This window comes from Schistocerca gregaria, chromosome 6, assembly GCF_023897955.1.
Source record: "Schistocerca gregaria isolate iqSchGreg1 chromosome 6, iqSchGreg1.2, whole genome shotgun sequence".
Lineage (NCBI taxonomy): Eukaryota > Metazoa > Arthropoda > Insecta > Orthoptera > Acrididae > Schistocerca > Schistocerca gregaria.
In genome coordinates, this window is record NC_064925.1 from 581,700,885 (window position 1) to 581,719,474 (window position 18,590).

Genomic DNA, 18,590 nt, shown 5'->3' on the forward strand with positions numbered 1-18,590 from the left:
TTGTAGTAAAAACCCGAGAAATCTGTCCGTTTTCGTCATTTGTTATCGAATCGACTGAAAGCCAGATCGTCACATTGTCCGCCCTTCTCTCTGAAACGGTTGTACTTATCGTCTGCAAAGCTATGTCGCGTGCTGCGGTATGCGGAGAAACTAGAAATACCACAATAGAACACGGATGAAGCTTCTAAGTTGATGTAATAGCCAGTAAAATGTAGTACAATTCAAGTTGTAACCATCGATTATTGACTTTTAGCTGGCTTTGGTGCCTTGGACATGAGCTAGGACCTTAAGATTCTGCATGAAAGGAGGACTAGCAGCCGAGTTGCACGGGAGAATGTGAAAAGTGTTCATATGTAGTAAAAACCTGAGAAATCCGTCCGTTTTCGTCATTTTTTATCGAATCGACCTAAAGCCAGATCGTCACATTGGCCGCTCTTATCTCCGAAACGGTTGTACTCATCGTCTGAAAGCTATGTCGCGTGCTGTGGTATGCGGAGACGCTAAAAGCACCATAGTAAACCACAGATGAAGCTTCGAAGATGATGTAATAGCCAGTAAGAAGTAGTAAAATTAAAGTTTTAGGTATCGATATTGACTTTTTAGCTGGCTTTGGTGCCTTGGGCATGAGCCAGGACCTTAAGATTCAGCATGAAAGGCGGACTTGCAGCCGAGTTGCACGGGAGAATGTGAAAAGTGTTCATATGTAGTAAAAACCTGAGAAATCCGTTCGTTATCGACATTTGTTATCGAATCGACTAATAGCCAGATCGTCACATTGGCCGCTGTTCTCTCTGAAACGGTTGTACTTATCGTGTGCAAAGCTATGTCGCGTGCTGCGGTATGAGGAGACACTAAAAGCACCATAGTAGAACACAGATGAAGCTTCTAAGTTGATGTAATAGCCAGTAAGAAGTAGTACAATTCAATTTTTAGTTATCGATTATTGACTATTTAGCTGGCTTTGGTGCCTTGGACATGAGCTAGGACCTTAAGATTCTGCATGAAGGAGGACTAGCAGCCGAGTTGCACGGGATAATGTGAAAAGTGTTCATATGTAGTAAAAACCCGAAAAATCCGTCCGTTTTCGTCATTTGTTATCGAATCGACTTAAAGCCAGATGGTCACATTGTCCGCCCTTTTCTCTGCAACGGTTGTACTTATCGTCTGCAAATCTATGTCACGTGCTGCGGTATGTGGAGACACTGAAAGCACCATAGTAGAACACAGATGAAGCTTCTAAGATTTTGTAATAGCCAGTAAGAAGTAGTATAATTCCAGTTTTAGGTATCAATTATTGACTTTTTAGCTGGCTTTGGTGCCTTCGACATGAGCTAGGACCTTACGATTGTGCATCAAAGCAGGACTATCAACCGAGTTGCACGGGTGAATGTAAAAAGTGTTCATTTGTAGTAAAAACCCGAGAAATCTGTCCGTTTTCGTCATTTGTTATCGAATCGACTGAAAGCCAGATCGTCACATTGTCCGCCCTTCTCTCTGAAACGGTTGTACTTATCGTCTGCAAAGCTATGTCGCGTGCTGCGGTATGCGGAGAAACTAGAAATACCACAATAGAACACGGATGAAGCTTCTAAGTTGATGTAATAGCCAGTAAAATGTAGTACAATTCAAGTTGTAACCATCGATTATTGACTTTTAGCTGGCTTTGGTGCCTTGGACATGAGCTAGGACCTTAAGATTCTGCATGAAAGGAGGACTAGCAGCCGAGTTGCACGGGAGAATGTGAAAAGTGTTCATATGTAGTAAAAACCTGAGAAATCCGTCCGTTTTCGTCATTTTTTATCGAATCGACCTAAAGCCAGATCGTCACATTGGCCGCTCTTATCTCCGAAACGGTTGTACTCATCGTCTGAAAGCTATGTCGCGTGCTGCGGTATGCGGAGACGCTAAAAGCATCATAGTAAACCACAGATGAAGCTTCGAAGATGATGTAATAGCCAGTAAGAAGTAGTACAATTAAAGTTTTAGGTATCGATTATTGACTTTTTAGCTGGCTTTGGTGCCTTGGGCATGAGCTAGGACCTTAAGATTCAGCATGAAAGGCGGACTTGCAGCCGAGTTGCACGGGAGAATGTGAAAAGTGTTCATATGTAGTAAAAACCTGAGAAATCCGTTCGTTATCGACATTTGTTATCGAATCGACTAATAGCCAGATCGTCACATTGGCCGCTGTTCTCTCTGAAACGGTTGTACTTATCGTGTGCAAAGCTATGTCGCGTGCTGCGGTACGAGGAGACACTAAAAGCACCATAGTAGAACACAGATGAAGCTTCTAAGTTGATGTAATAGCCAGTAAGAAGTAGTACAATTCAATTTTTAGTTATCGATTATTGACTTTTTAGCTGGCTTTGGTGCCTTGGACATGAGCTAGGACCTTAAGATTCTGCATGAAGGAGGACTAGCAGCCGAGTTGCACGGGAGAATGTGAAAAGTGTTCATATGTAGTAAAAACCCGAAAAATCCGTCCGTTTTCGTCATTTGTTATCGAATCGACTTAAAGCCAGATGGTCACATTGTCCGCCCTTCTCTCTGAAACGGTTGTACTTATCGTCTGCAAATCTATGTCACGTGCTGCGGTATGTGGAGACACTGAAAGCACCATAGTAGAACACAGATGAAGCTTATAAGATTTTGTAATAGCCAGTAAGAAGTAGTACAATTCCAGTTTTAGGTATCAATTATTGACTTTTTAGCTGGCTTTGGTGCCTTCGACATGAGCTAGGACCTTACGATTGTGCATCAAAGCAGGACTATCAATCGAGTTGCACGGGAGAATGTAAAAAGTGTTCATTTGTAGTAAAAACCCGAAAAATCTGTCCGTTTTCGTCATTTGTTATCGAATCGACTGAAAGCCAGATCGTCACATTGTCCGCCCTTCTCTCTGAAACGGTTGTACTTATCGTCTGCAAAGCTATGTCGCGTGCTGCGGTATGCGGAGAAACTAGAAATACCATAATAGAACACGGATGAAGCTTCAAAGTTGATGTAATAGTCAGTAAAATGTAGTACAATTCAAGTTGTAATCATCGATTATTGACTTTTAGCTGGCTTTGGTGCCTTGGACATGAGCTAGGACCTTAAGATTCTGCATGAAAGGAGGACTAGCAGCCGAGTTGCACGGGAGAATGTGAAAAGTGTTCATATGTAGTAAAAACCTGAGAAATCCGTCCGTTTTCGTCATTTTTTATCGAATCGACGTAAAGCCAGATCGTCACATTGGCCGCTCTTATCTCCGAAACGGTTGTACTCATCGTCTGAAAGCTATGTCGCGTGCTGCGGTATGCGGAGACGCTAAAAGCACCATAGTAAACCACAGATGAAGCTTCGAAGATGATGTAATAGCCAGTAAGAAGTAGTACAATTAAAGTTTTAGGTATCGATTATTGACTTTTTAGCTGGCTTTGGTGCCTTGGGCATGAGCTAGGACCTTAAGATTCAGCATGAAAGGCGGACTTGCAGCCGAGTTGCACGGGAGAATGTGAAAAGTGTTTATATGTTGTAAAAACCTGAGAAATCCGTTCGTTATCGGCATTTGTCATCGAATCGACTAATAGCCAGTTCGTCACATTGGCCGCTGTTCTCTCTGAAACGGTTGTACTTATCGTGTGCAAAGCTATGTCGCGTGCTGCGGTATGAGGAGACACTGAAAGCACCATAGTAGAACACAGATGAAGCTTCTAAGTTGATGTAATAGCCAGTAAGAAGTAGTACAATTCAATTCTTAGTTATCGATTATTGACTTTTTAGCTGGCTTTGGTGCCTTGGACATGAGCTAGGACCTTAAGATTCTGCATGAAGGAGGACTAGCAGCCGAGTTGCACGGGAGAATGTGAAAAGTGTTCATATGTAGTAAAAACCCGAAAAATCCGTCCGTTTTCGTCATATGTTATCGAATCGACTTAAAGCCAGATGGTCACATTGTCCGCCCTTCTCTCTGAAACGGTTGTACTTATCGTCTGCAAATCTATGTCACGTGCTGCGGTATGTGGAGACACTGAAAGCACCATAGTAGAACACAGATGAAGCTTCTAAGATTTTGTAATAGCCAGTAAGAAGTAGTACAATTCCAGTTTTAGGTATCTATTATTGACTTTTTTGCTGGCTTTGGTGCCTTCGACATGAGCTAGGACCTTACGATTGTGCATCAAAGCAGGACTATCAACCGAGTTGCACGGGAGAATGTAAAAAGTGTTCATTTGTAGTAAAAACCTGAGAAATCCATCCGTTTTCGTCATTTGTTATCGAATCGACTTAAAGCCAGATCGTCACATTGGCCGCTCTTTTCTCTGAAACGGTTGTACTTATCGTCTGCAAAGCTATGTCACGTGCTGCGGTATGTGGAGACACTGAAAGCACCATAGTAGAACACAGATAAAGCTTCTAAGTTGATGTAATAGCCAGTAAGAAGTAGTACAACTCAAGTTTTAGGTATCGATTATTGACTTTTTAGCTGGCTTTGGTGCCTTGAACATGAGCTAGGACCATAAGATTCCGCATGAAAGGAGGACTAGCAGCCGAGATGCACGGGAGAATGCGAAAAGTCTTCATATGTAGTAAGAACCTGAAAAATCAGTCCGTTTTCGTCATTTGTTATCGAATCGACTTACAGCCAGATCGTCACATTGGCCGCTCTTCTGTCTGATACGGTTGTACTTATCGTCTGAAAGCTATGTCGCGTGCTGCGGTATGCGGAGACACTAAAGGCACCATAGTGGTACACAGATGAAGCTTCTAAGATGATGTAATAGCCAGTAAGAAGTAGTACAATTCAAGTTTTAGGTATCGATTATTGACTTTTTACCCTTCTTTGGTGCCTTGGGCATGAGCTAGGAACTTAAGATTTTGCATGATAGGAGGTCTAGCAGCCGCGATGCACGTGAGAATGTGAAAAGTGTTCATATGTAGTAAAAACCTGATAAATCCGTCCGTTTTCGTCATTTCTTATCGAATCGACTTAAAGCTAGATCGTCACATTGGCCGCTCTTCTCTCTGAAACGGTTGTACTTATCGTCTGCAAAGCTATGTCGAGTGCTGCGGCATGCGGAGACACTAAAAGCACCATAGTAGAACACAGATGAAGCTTCTAAGTTGATGTAATAGTCAGTAAGAAGTAGTACAATTCAAGTTTTAGGTATTGATTATTGACTTTTTAGCTGGCTTTGGTGCCTTGGACATGAGCTAGGACCTTAAGATTCTGCATGAAAGGAGGACTAGCAGCCGAGTTGCACGGGAGAATGTGAAAAGTGTTCATATGTAGTAAAAACCAGAGAAATCCGTCCGTGGACGACATTTGTTATCGAATCGACTTAAAGCCAGATCGTCACATTGGCCGCTCTTCTCTCTGAAACGGTTGTACTTATCGTCTGCAACGCTATGTCGAGTGCTGCGGCATGCGGAGACACTAAAAGCCCCATAGTAGAACACAGATGAAGCTTCTAAGTTGATGTAATAGCCAGTAAGAAGTAGTACAATTCAAGTTTTAGGTATCGATTGTTGACTTTTTACCCTTCTTTGGTGCCTTGGGCATGAGCTAGGAACTTCAGATTTTGCATGATAGGAGGTCTAGCAGCCGCGTTGCACGTGAGAATGTGAAAAGTGTTCATATGTAGTAAAAACCTGAGAAATACGTCCGTTTTTGTCATTTGTTATCGAATAGACTTAAAGCCAGATCGTCACATTGGCCGCTCTACTCTCTAAAACGGTTGTACTTATCGTCTGCAAAGCTATGTCGCGTGCTGCGGTATGCGGAGACACTAAAAGCACCATAGTAGAACACAGATGAAGCTTCTAAGTTGATGTAATAGCCAGTAAAAAGTAGTACAATTCAAGTTATAGGTATCGATTATTGACTTTTTAGCTGGCTTTGGTGCCTTGGACATGAGCAAGGACCTTAAGATTCTGCATGAAAGGAGGACTAACAGCCAAGTTGCGCGGAAGAATGTGAAAAGTGTTCATATATAGTGAAAACCTGAGAAATACGTCCGTTTTCGTCATTTGTTATCGAATCGACTTAAAGCCAGATCGTCACATTGGCCGCTCTTCTCTCTGAAACGGTTGTACTTATCGTCTGCAAAGCTATGTCGCGTGCTGCGGTATGCGGAGACACTAAAAGCACCATAGTAGGACACAGATGAAGCTTCTAAGCTGATGTAATAGAAAGTAAGAATTAGTACAATTCAAGTTATAGGTATCGATTATTGACTTTTCAGCTGGCTTTGGTACCTTGGACATGAGCTGGGACCTTATGATTCTGCACGAAAGGAGGACTAGCAGCCCAGTTACACGGGAGAATGTGAAAAGTGTTCATATGTAGTAAAAACCTAAGAAATCCGTTCGTTTCCGCCATTTGTTATCGAATCGACTTAAAGCCAGATCGTCACATTGGCCGCTCTTCTCTCTGAAACGGTTGTACTTATCGTCAGCAAAGCTATGTCGAGTGCTGCGGCATGCGGAGACACTAAAAGCACCATAGTAGAACACAGATGAAGCTTCTAAGTTGATGTAATAGTCAGTAAGAAGTAGTACAATTCAAGTTGTAGGTATCGATTATTGACTTTTTAGCTGGCTTTGGAGACTTGGACACGAGCTAGGACCTTAAGATTCTGCATGAAAGGAGGACTAGCAGCCGAGTTGCACGGGAGAATGTGAAAAGTGTTCATATGTAGTAAAAACCAGAGAAATCCGTCCGTGTTCGACATTTGTTATCGAATCGACTTAAAGCCAGATCGTCACATTGGCCGCTCTTCTCTCTGAAACGGTTGTACTTATCGTCTGCAAAGCTATGTCGCGTGCTGCGGTATGCGGAGACACTAAAAGCACCATAGTAGGACACAGATGAAGCTTCTAAGCTGATGTAATAGAAAGTAAGAATTAGTACAATTCAAGTTATAGGTATCGATTATTGACTTTTCAGCTGGCTTTGGTTCCTTGGACATGAGCTGGGACCTTATGATTCTGCACGAAAGGAGGACTAGCAGCCCAGTTACACGGGAGAATGTGAAAAGTGTTCATATGTAGTAAAAACCTAAGAAATCCGTTCGTTTCCGCCATTTGTTATCGAATCGACTTAAAGCCAGATCGTCACATTGCACGCTCTTCTCTCTGAAACGGTTGTACTTATCGTCTGCAAAGCTATGTCGCGTGCTGCGGTATGCGGAGACACTAAAAGCACCATAGTAGAATACAGATGAAGCTTCTAAGCTGATGTAATAGCCAGTAACATGTAGTAGACTTCATGTTATAGGTATCGATTATTGACTTCTTAGCTTGCTTTGGTGACTTGAACATGAGCTAGGACCTTAAGATTCTGCATGAAAGGAGGACTAGCAGCCGAGTTGCACTGGAGAATGTGGAAAATGTTCATATGTAGTAAAAACCTGAGAAATCCTTCCGTTTCCGCCATTTGTTATCGAATCCATTTAAAGCCAGATCGTCACATTGGCCGCTCTTCTCTCTCAACCGGAGGTACTTATCATCTGCAAAGCTATGTGTCGAGCTGCGGTATGCGGAGACACTAAAAGCACCATAGTAGAACACAGATGAAGTTTCTAAGTTGATGTAATAGCCAGTAAGAAGTAGTACAATTCAAGTTTTAGGTATCGATTATTGACTTTCTAGCTGGCTTTGGTGCCTTGGACATGAACTAGGACCTTAAGATTCTGCATGAAAGGAGGACTAGCAGCTGAGTTGAACGGGAGAATGTGAAAAGTGTTCATATGTAGTAAAAACCTGAGAAATAAGTTCGTTATCGTCATTTGTTATCGAATCGACTTAAAGCCAGATCGTCACATTGGCCGCTCTTCTCTCTGAAACGGTAGTACTTATCTTCTGCAAAGCTATGTCGCGTGCTGCGGTATGTGGAGACACTAAAAACACCATAGTAGAACACAGATGAAGCTTCTAAGTTGATGTAATAGCTAGTAAGAAGTAGTACAATTTAAATTTTAGATATCGATTATTGACTTTCTAGCTGGCTTAGGTGCCTTGGACATGAACTAGGACCTTAAGATTCTGCATGAAAGGAGGACTAGCAGCTGAGTTGAACGGGAGAATGTGAAAAGTGTTCATATGTAGTAAAAACCTGAGAAATAAGTTCGTTATCGTCATTTGTTATCGAATCGACTTAAAGCCAGATCGTCACATTGGCCGCTCTTCTCTCTGAAACGGTAGTACTTATCTTCTGCAAAGCTATGTCGTGTGCTGCGGCTTGCGGAGACACTAAAAGCACCATAGTAGAACACAGATGAAGCTTCTAAGATGATGTAATAGCCAGTAAGAATTAGTACAATACCAGTTTTAGGTATTGATTATTGACTTTTTAGCTGGCTTTGGTGCCTTGGACATGAGCTAGGACCTTAAGATTCTGCATGAAAGGAGGGCTAGCAGCTGAGTTGCACGGGAGAATGTGACAAGTGTTCATATGTAGTAAAAACCTGAGAAATCCGTCCGTTTTCGTCGTTTGTTATCGAATCGACTTAAAGCCTGATCGTCACATTGCGCGCTCTTTTCTCTGAAACGCTTGCACTTATCGTCTGCAAAGGTATGTCGCGTGCTGCAGTATGCGGAGACACTAAAAGCAGCATAGTAGAACACAGATGAAGCTTCTATGTTGATGTAATAGCTAGTAAGAAGTAGTACAATTGAAATTTTAGATATCGATTATTGACGTTTTAGCTGGTTTTGGTGCCTTGGACATGAGCTAGGACCTTACGATTCTGCATGAAAGGAGGACTAGCAGCCGAGTTGCACGGGAGGATGTGAAAAGTGTTCATATGTAGTAAAAACCAGGGAAATCCGTCCGTGTTCGACATTTGTTATCGAATCGACTTAAAGCCAGATCGTCACATTGGCCGCTCTTCTATCTGAAACGGTTGTACTTATCGTCTGCAAAGCTATGTCGAGTGCTGCGGCATGGGGAGACACTAAAAGCACGATACTAGAACACAGATGAAGCTTCCAAGTCTATGTTATATCCATTAAGAAGTAGTACAATTCAAGTTTTAGGTATCGATTGTTGACTTTTTACCCTTCTTTGGTGCCTTGGGCATGAGCTAGGAACTTAAGATTTTGCAAGATAGGAGGTCTAGCAGCCGCGTTGCACGTGAGAATGTGAAAAGTGTTCATATTTATTAAAAACCTGAGAAATCCGTCCGTTTTCGTCATTTGTTATCGAATCGACTTAAAGCCAGATCGTCACATTGGGCGCTCTACTCTCTAAAACGGTTGTACTTATCGTCTGCAAAGCTATTTCGCGTGCTGCGGTATGCGGAGACACTAAAAGCATCATAGTAGAACACAGATGAAGCTTCTAAGTTGATGTAATAGCCAGTAAGAAGTAGTACAATTCAAGTTATAGGTATCGATTATTGACTTTTTAGCTGGCTTTGGTGCCTTGGACATGAGCTAGGACCTTAAAATTCTGCATGAAAGGAGGACTAGCAGCCGAGTTGCAGGGGAGAATGTGAAAAGTGTTCATATGTAGTAAAAACCTGAGAAATACGTCCGTTTTCGTCATTTGTTATCGAATCGACTTAAAGCCAGATCCTCACATTGGCCGCTCTTCTCTCTGAAACGGTTGTACTTATCGTCTGCAAAGCTATGTCGCGTGCTGCGGTATGTGGAGACACTAAAAGCACCATAGTAGGACACAGATGAAGCTGCCAAGTTGATGTAATAGCCAGTAAGAAGTAGTACAATTCAAGATTCAGGTATCGATTATTGACTTTTTAGCTGGCTTTGGTGCCTTGGACATGAGCTAGGACCTTAAGATTCTTCATTAATGGAGGACTAGCAGCCGAGTTGCACGGGAGAATGTGAAAAGTGTTCATGTGTAGTAAAAACCAGAGAAATCCGTCCGTGGACGACATTTGTTATCGAATCGACTTAAAGCCAGATCGTCACATTGGCCGCTCTTCTCTCTGAAACGGTTGTACTTATCGTCTGCAAAGCTATGTCGAGTGCTGCGCCATGCGGAGACACTAAAAGCACCATACTAGAACACAGATGAAGCTTCCAAGTCTATGTTATAGCCATTAAGAAGTAGTACAATTCAAGTTTTAGGTATCGATTGTTGACTTTTTACCCTTCCTTGGTGCCTTGGGCATGAGCTAGGAACTTAAGATTTTGCAAGATAGGAAGTCTAGCAGCCGCGTTGCACGTGAGAATGTGAAAAGTGTTCATATTTAGTAAAAACCTGAGAAATCCGTCCGTTTTCGTCATTTGTTATCGAATCGACTTAAAGCCAGATCGTCACATTGGGCGCTCTACTCTCTAAAACGGTTGTACTTATCGTCTGCAAAGTTATTTCGCGTGCTGCGGTATGCGGAGACACTAAAAGCATCATAGTAGAACACAGATGAAGCTTCTAAGTTGATGTAATAGCCAGTGAGAAGTAGTACAATTCAAGTTATAGGTATCGATTATTGACTTTTTAGCTGGCTTTGGTGCCTTGGACATGAACAAGGACCTTAAAATTCTGCATGAAAGGAGGACTAACAGCCAATTTGCACGGAAGAATTTGAAAAGTGTTCATATATAGTAAAAACCTGAGAAATACGTCCGTTTTCGTCATTTGTTATCGAATTGACTTAAAGCCAGATCCTCACGCTGGCCGCTCTTCTCTCTGAAACGGTTGTACTTATCGTCTGCAAAGCTATGTCGCGTGCTGCGGTATGTGGAGACACTAAAAGCACCATAGTAGGACACAGATGAAGCTGCCAAGTTGATGTAATAGCCAGTAAGAAGTAGTACAATTCAAGATTCAGGTATCGATTATTGACTTTTTAGCTGGCTTTGGTGCCTTGGACATGAGCTAGGACCTTAAGATTCTTCATTAATGGAGGACTAGCAGCCGAGTTGCACGGGAGAATGTGAAAAGTGTTCATATGTAGTAAAAACCAGAGAAATCCGTCCGTGGACGACATTTGTTATCGAATCGACTTAAAGCCAGATCGTCACATTGGCCGCTCTTCTCTCTGAAACGGTTGTACTTATCGTCTGCAAAGCTATGTCGAGTGCTGCGCCATGCGGAGACACTAAGAGCACCATAGTAGAACACAGATGAAGCTTCTAAGTTGATGTAATAGTCAGTAAGAAGTAGTACAATTCAAGTTTTAGGTATCGATTATTGACTTTTTAGCTGGCTTTGGTACCTTGGACATGAGCTAGGACCTTATGAATTTGCATGAAAGGAGGACTAGCAACCGAGTTGCACGGGAGAATGTGAAAAGTGTTCATATGTAGTAAAAACCTGAGAAATCCGTCAGTTTCCGCCAATTGTTATGGAATCGACTTAAAGCCAGATCGTCACATTGGCCGCTCTTCTCTCTGAAACGGTTGTACTTATCGTCTGCAAAGCTATGTCGCGTGCTGCGGTATGTGGAGACACTAAAAGCCCCATAGTAGGACACAGATGAAGCTGCCAAGTTGATGTAATAGCCAGTAAGAAGTAGTAAAATTCAAGTTTCAGGTATCGATTATTGACTTTTTAGCTGGCTTTGGTGCCTTGGACATGAGCTAGGACCTTAAGATTTTTCATTAATGGAGGACTAGCAGCCGAGTTGCACGGGAGAATGTGAAAAGTGTTCATATGTAGTAAAAGCCTGAGAAATCCGTCCGTGTTCGACATTTGTTATCGAATCGACTTAAAGCCAGATCGTCACATTGGCCGCTCTTCTCTCTGAAACGGTTGTACTTATTGTCTGCAAAGCTATGTCGAGTGCTGCGGTATGCGGAAACACTAAAAGCACCATAGTAGAACACAGATGAAGCTTCTAAGTTGATGTAATAGCCAGTAAGAAGTAGTACAATTCTAGTTATAGGTATCGATTATTGACTTTTTATCTGGCTTTGGTACCTTGGACATGGGCTAGGACCTTATAATTCTGCATGAAAGGAGGACTAGCAGCCCAGTTGCACGGGAGAATGTGAAAAGTGTTCATATGTAGTAAAAACCTGAGAAATCCGTCCGTTTCCGCCATTTGTTATGGAATCGACTTAAAGCCAGATCGTCACATTGGCAGCTCTTCTCTCTGAAACGGTTGTACTTATCGTCTGCAAAGCTATGTCGCGTGCTGCGGTATGCGGAGACACTAAAAGCGCCATAGTAGAACACAGATGAAGCTTCTAAGCTGATGTAATAGCCAGTAAGAAGTAGTAAAATTCATGTTATAAGTATCGATTATTGACTTCGTAGCTGGCTTTTTTGACTTGAACATGAGCTAGGACCTTAAGATTCTGCATGAAAGGAGGACTAGCAGCCGAGTTGCACTGGAGAATGTGGAAAATGTTCATATGTAGTAAAAACCTGAGAAATCCGTCCGTTTTCGTCATTTGTTATCGAATTGACTTAAAGCCAGATCGTCACATTGGCCGCTCTTCTCTCTGAAACGGTTGTACTTATCGACTGCAAAGCTATGTCGCGTGCTGCGGTATGCGGAGACACTAAAAGCACCATAGTAGAACACAGATGAAGCCTCTAATTTGATGTAATAGCCATTAAGAAGTAGTATAATTCAAGTTTTAGGAATCGATTATTGACTTTTTAGCTGGCTTTGGTGCCTTGACATGGCTAGGACCTTAAGATTCTGCATGAAAGGAGTACTAGCAGCCGAGTTGCACGGGAGAATGTGAAAAGTGTTCATATGTAGTAAAAACCTTAAAAATCCGTTCGTTATCGTCATTGTTATCGAATCGACTTAAAGCCAGATCGTCACATTAGCCGCTCTTCTCTCTGAAACGGTTGTACTTATCGACTGCAAACGTATGTCGCGTGCTGCGGTATGCGGAGACACTAAAAGCACCATAGTAGAACACAGATGAAGTTTCTAAGTTGATGTAATAGCCAGTAAGAAGTAGTACAATTCAAGTTTTAGGTATCGATTATTGACTTTCTAGCTGGCTTTGGTGCCTTGGACATGAACTAGGACCTTAAGATTTTTCATTAATGGAGGACTAGCAGCCAAGTTGCACAGGAGAATGTGAAAAGTGTTCATATGTAGTAAAAGCCTGAGAAATCCGTCCGTGTTCGACATTTGTTATCGAATCGACTTAAAGCCAGATCGTCACATTGGCCGCTCTTCTCTCTGAAACGGTTGTACTTATTGGCTGCAAAGCTATGTCGAGTGCTGCGGTATGCGGAAACACTAAAAGCACCATAGTAGAACACAGATGAAGCTTCTAAGCTGATGTAATAGCCAGTAAGAAGTAGTAAAATTCATGTTATAAGTATCGATTATTGACTTCATAGCTGGCTTTTTTGACTTGAACATGAGCTAGGACCTTAAGATTCTGCATGAAAGGAGGACTAGCAGCCGAGTTGCACTGGAGAATGTGGAAAATGTTCATATGTAGTAAAAACCTGAGAAATCCTTCCGTTTTCGTCATTTGTTATCGAATTGACTTAAAGCCAGATCGTCACATTGGCCGCTCTTCTCTCTGAAACGGTTGTACTTATCGACTGCAAAGCTATGTCGCGTGCTGCGGTATGCGGAGACACTAAAAGCACCATAGTAGAACACAGATGAAGCCTCTAATTTGATGTAATAGCCATTAAGAAGTAGTATAATTCAAGTTTTAGGAATCGATTATTGACTTTTTAGCTGGCTTTGGTGCCTTGGACATGGCTAGGACCTTAAGATTCCGCATGAAAGGAGGACTAGCAGCCGAGTTGCACGGGAGAATGTGAAAAGTGTTCATATGTAGTAAAAACCAGGGAAATCCGTCCGTGTTCGACATTTGTTATCGAATCGACTTAAAGCCAGATCGTCACATTGGCCGCTCTTCTCTCTGAAACGGTTGTACTTATCGTCTGCAAAGCTATGTCGAGTGCTGCGATATGCGGAGACACTAAAAGCACCATACTAGAACACAGATGAAGCTTCCAAGTTGATGTTATAGCCAGTAAGAAGTAGTACATTTCAAGTTTTAGGTATCGATTGTTGACTTTTTACCCTTCTTTGGTGCCTTGGGCATGAGCTAGGAACTTAAGATTTTGCAAGATAGGAGGTCTAGCAGCCGCGTTGCACGTGAGAATGTGAAAAGTGTTCATATTTATTAAAAACCTGAGAAATCCGTCCGTTTTCGTCATTTGTTATCGAATCGACTTAAAGCCAGATCGTCACATTGGGCGCTCTACTCTCTAAAACGGTTGTACTTATCGTCTGCAAAGCTATTTCGCGTGCTGCGGTATGCGGAGACACTAAAAGCATCATAGTAGAACACAGATGAAGCTTCTAAGTTGATGTAATAGCCAGTAAGAAGTATTACAATTCAAGTTATAGGTATCGATTATTGACTTTTTAGCTGGCTTTGGTGCCTTGGACATGAGCTAGGACCTTAAAATTCTGCATGAAAGGAGGACTAGCAGCCGAGTTGCAGGGGAGAATGTGAAAAGTGTTCATATGTAGTAAAAACCTGAGAAATACGTCCGTTTTCGTCATTTGTTATCGAATCGACTTAAAGCCAGATCCTCACATTGGCCGCTCTTCTCTCTGAAACGGTTGTACTTATCGTCTGCAAAGCTATGTCGCGTGCTGCGGTATGTGGAGACACTAAAAGCACCATAGTAGGACATAGATGAAGCTGCCAAGTTGATGTAATAGCCAGTAAGAAGTAGTACAATTCAAGATTCAGGTATCGATTATTGACTTTTTAGCTGGCTTTGGTGCCTTGGACATGAGCTAGGACCTTAAGATTCTTCATTAATGGAGGACTAGCAGCCGAGTTGCACGGGAGAATGTGAAAAGTGTTCATATGTAGTAAAAGCCAGAGAAATCCGTCCGTGGACGACATTTGTTATCGAATCGACTTAAAGCCAGATCGTCACATTGGCCGCTCTTCTCTCTGAAACGGTTGTACTTATCGTCTGCAAAGCTATGTCGCGTGCTGCGCCATGCGGAGACACTAAAAGCACCATAGTAGAACACAGATGAAGCTTCTAAGTTGATGTAATAGTCAGTAAGAAGTAGTACAATTCAAGTTTTAGGTATCGATTATTGACTTTTTAGCTGGCTTTGGTACCTTGGACATGAGCTAGGACCTTATGAATTTGCATGAAAGGAGGACTAGCAGCCGAGTTGCACGGGAGAATGTGAAAAGTGTTCATATGTAGTAAAAACCTGAGAAATCCGTCAGTTTCCGCCAATTGTTATGGAATCGACTTAAAGCCAGATCGTCACATTGGCCGCTCTTCTCTCTGAAACGGTTGTACTTATCGTCTGCAAAGCTATGTCGCGTGCTGCGGTATGTGGAGACACTAAAAGCCCCATAGTAGGACACAGATGAAGCTGCCAAGTTGATGTAATAGCCAGTAAGAAGTAGTAAAATTCAAGTTTCAGGTATCGATTATTGACTTTTTAGCTGGCTTTGGTGCCTTGGACATGAGCTAGGACCTTAAGATTTTTCATTAATGGAGGACTAGCAGCCGAGTTGCACGGGAGAATGTGAAAAGTGTTCATATGTAGTAAAAGCCTGAGAAATCCGTCCGTGTTCGACATTTGTTATCGAATCGACTTCAAGCCAGATCGTCACATTGGCCGCTCTTCTCTCTGAAACGGTTGTACTTATTGTCTGCAAAGCTATGACGAGTGCTGCGGTATGCGGAAACACTAAAAGCACCATAGTAGAACACAGATGAAGCTTCTAAGTTGATGTAATAGCCAGTAAGAAGTAGTACAATTCTAGTTATAGGTATCGATTATTGACTTTTTAGCTGGCTTTGCTACCTTGGACATGAGCTAGGACCTTATAATTCTGCATGAAAGGAGGACTAGCAGCCCAGTTGCACGGGAGAATGTGAAAAGTGTTCATATGTAGTAAAAACCTGAGAAATCCGTCCGTTTCCGCCATTTGTTATGGAATCGACTTAAAGCCAGATCGTCACATTGGCCGCTCTTCTCTCTGAAACGGTTGTACTTATCGTCTGCAAAGCTATGTCGCGTGCTGCGGTATGCGGAGACACTAAAAGCACCATAGTAGAACACAGATGAAGCTTCTAAGCTGATGTAATAGCCAGTAAGAAGTAGTAAAATTCATGTTATAAGTATCGATTACTGACTTCATAGCTGGCTTTTTTGACTTGAACATGAGCTAGGACCTTAAGATTCTGCATGAAAGGAGGACTAGCAGCCGAGTTGCACTGGAGAATGTGGAAAATGTTCATATGTAGTAAAAACCTGAGAAATCCTTCCGTTTTCGTCATTTGTTATCGAATTGACTTAAAGCCAGATCGTCACATTGGCCGCTCTTCTCTCTGAAACGGTTGTACTTATCGACTGCAAAGCTATGTCGCGTGCTGCGGTATGCGGAGACACTAAAAGCACCATAGTAGAACACAGATGAAGCCTCTAATTTGATGTAATAGCCATTAAGAAGTAGTATAATTCAAGTTTTAGGAATCGATTATTGACTTTTTAGCTGGCTTTGGTGCCTTAGACATGGCTAGGACCTTAAGATTCTGCATGAAAGGAGGACTAGCAGCCGAGTTGCACGGGAGAATGTGAAAAGTGTTCATATGTAGTAAAAACCTTAAAAATCCGTTCGTTATCGTCATTGTTATCGAATCGACTTAAAGCCAGATCGTCACATTAGCCGCTCTTCTCTCTGAAACGGTTGTACTTATCGACTGCAAACGTATGTCGCGTGCTGCGGTATGCAGAGACACTAAAAGCACCATAGTAGAACACAGATGAAGCTTCTAAGTTGATGTAATAGTCAGTAAGAAGTAGTACAATTCAAGTGTTAGGTATTGATTATTGACTTTTTAGCTGGCTTTGGTGCCTTGGACATGAGCTAGGACCTTAAGATTCTGCATGAAAGGAGGATTTGCAGTCGAGTTGCACTGCAGAATGTGAAAAGTGTTCATATGTAGTAAAAACCAGAGAAATCCGTCCGTGTTCGACATTTGTTATCGAATCGACTTAAAGCCAGATCGTCACATTGGCCGCTCTTCTCTCTGAAACGGTTGTACTTATCGTCTGCAAAGCTATGTCGAGTGCTGCGGCATGCGGAGACACTAAAAGCACCATAGTAGAACACAGATGAAGCTTCTAAGTTGATGTAATAGCCAGTAAGAAGTAGTACAATTCAAGTTTTAGGTATCGATTGTTGACTTTTTACCCTTCTTTGGTGCCTTGGGCATGAGCTAGGAACTTAAGATTTTACATGATAGGAGGTCTAGCAGCCGCGTTGCACGGGAGAATGTGAAAAGTGTTGATATGTAGTAAAAACCTGAGAAATCCGTCCGTTTTCCTCATTTGTTATCGAGTCGACTTAAAGCCAGATCGTCACGTTGGGCGCTCTACTCTCTAAAACGGTTGTACTTATCGTCTGCAAAGCTATGTCGCGTGCTGCGGTATGCGGAGACACTAAAAGCACCATAGTAGAAAACACATGAAGCTTCTAAGTTGATGTAATAGCCAGTAAGAAGAAGTACAATTCAAGTTATAGGTATCGATTATTGACTTTTTAGCTGGCTTTGGTGCCTTGGACGTGAGCTAGGACCTTAAAATTCTGCATGAAAGGACGACTAACAGCCAAGTTGCACGGAAGAATGTGAAAAGTGTTCATATATAGTTAAAACCTGAGAAATACGTCCGTTTTCGTCATTTGTTATCGAATCGTCTTAAAGCCAGAACGTCACATTGGCCGCTCTTCTCTCTGAAACGGTTGTACTTATCGTCTGCAAAGCTATGTCGCGTGCTGCGGTATGTGGAGACACTAAAAGCACCATGGTAGAACACAGATGAATCTTCCAAGTTGATGTAATAGCCAGTAAGAAGTAGTAAAATTCAAGTTTTAGGTATCGATTGTTGACTTTTTAGCTGTCTTTCGTGCCTTGGACATGAGCTAGGACCTTAAAATTCTTCATTAATGGAGGACTAGCAGCCGAGTTGGACGGGAGAATGTGAAAAGTGTTCATATGCAGTAAAAGCCTGAGAAATCCGTCCGTGTTCGACTTTTATTATCGAATCGACTTAAAGCCAGATCGTCACATTGGCCGCTCTTCTCTCTGAAACGGTTGTACTTATCGTCTGCAAAGCTATGTTGAGTGCTGCGGCATGCGGAGACACTAAAAGCACCATAGTAGAACACAGATGAAGCTTCTAAGTTGATGTAATAGTCAGTAAGAAGTAGTACAATTCAAGTTTTAGGTACTGATTATTGACTTTTTAGCTGGCTTTGGAGACTTGGACATGAGCTAGGACCTTAAGATTCTGCATGAAAGGAGGACTAGCAGCCGAGTTGCACGGGAGAATGTGAAAAGTGTTCATATGTAGTAAAAACCAGAGAAATCCGTCCGTGTTCGACATTTGTTATCGAATCGACTTAAAGCCAGATCGTCACATTGGCCGCTCTTCTCTCTGAAACGGTTGTACTTATCGTCTGCAAAGCTATGTCGCGTGCTGCGGTATGCGGAGACACTAAAAGCACCATAGTAGAACACAGATGAAGCTTCTAAGCTGATGTAATAGCCAGTAACAAGTAGTAGAATTAATGTTATAGGTATCGATTATTGACTTCTTAGCTTGCTTTGGTGACTTGAACATGAGCTAGGACCTTAAGATCCTGCATGA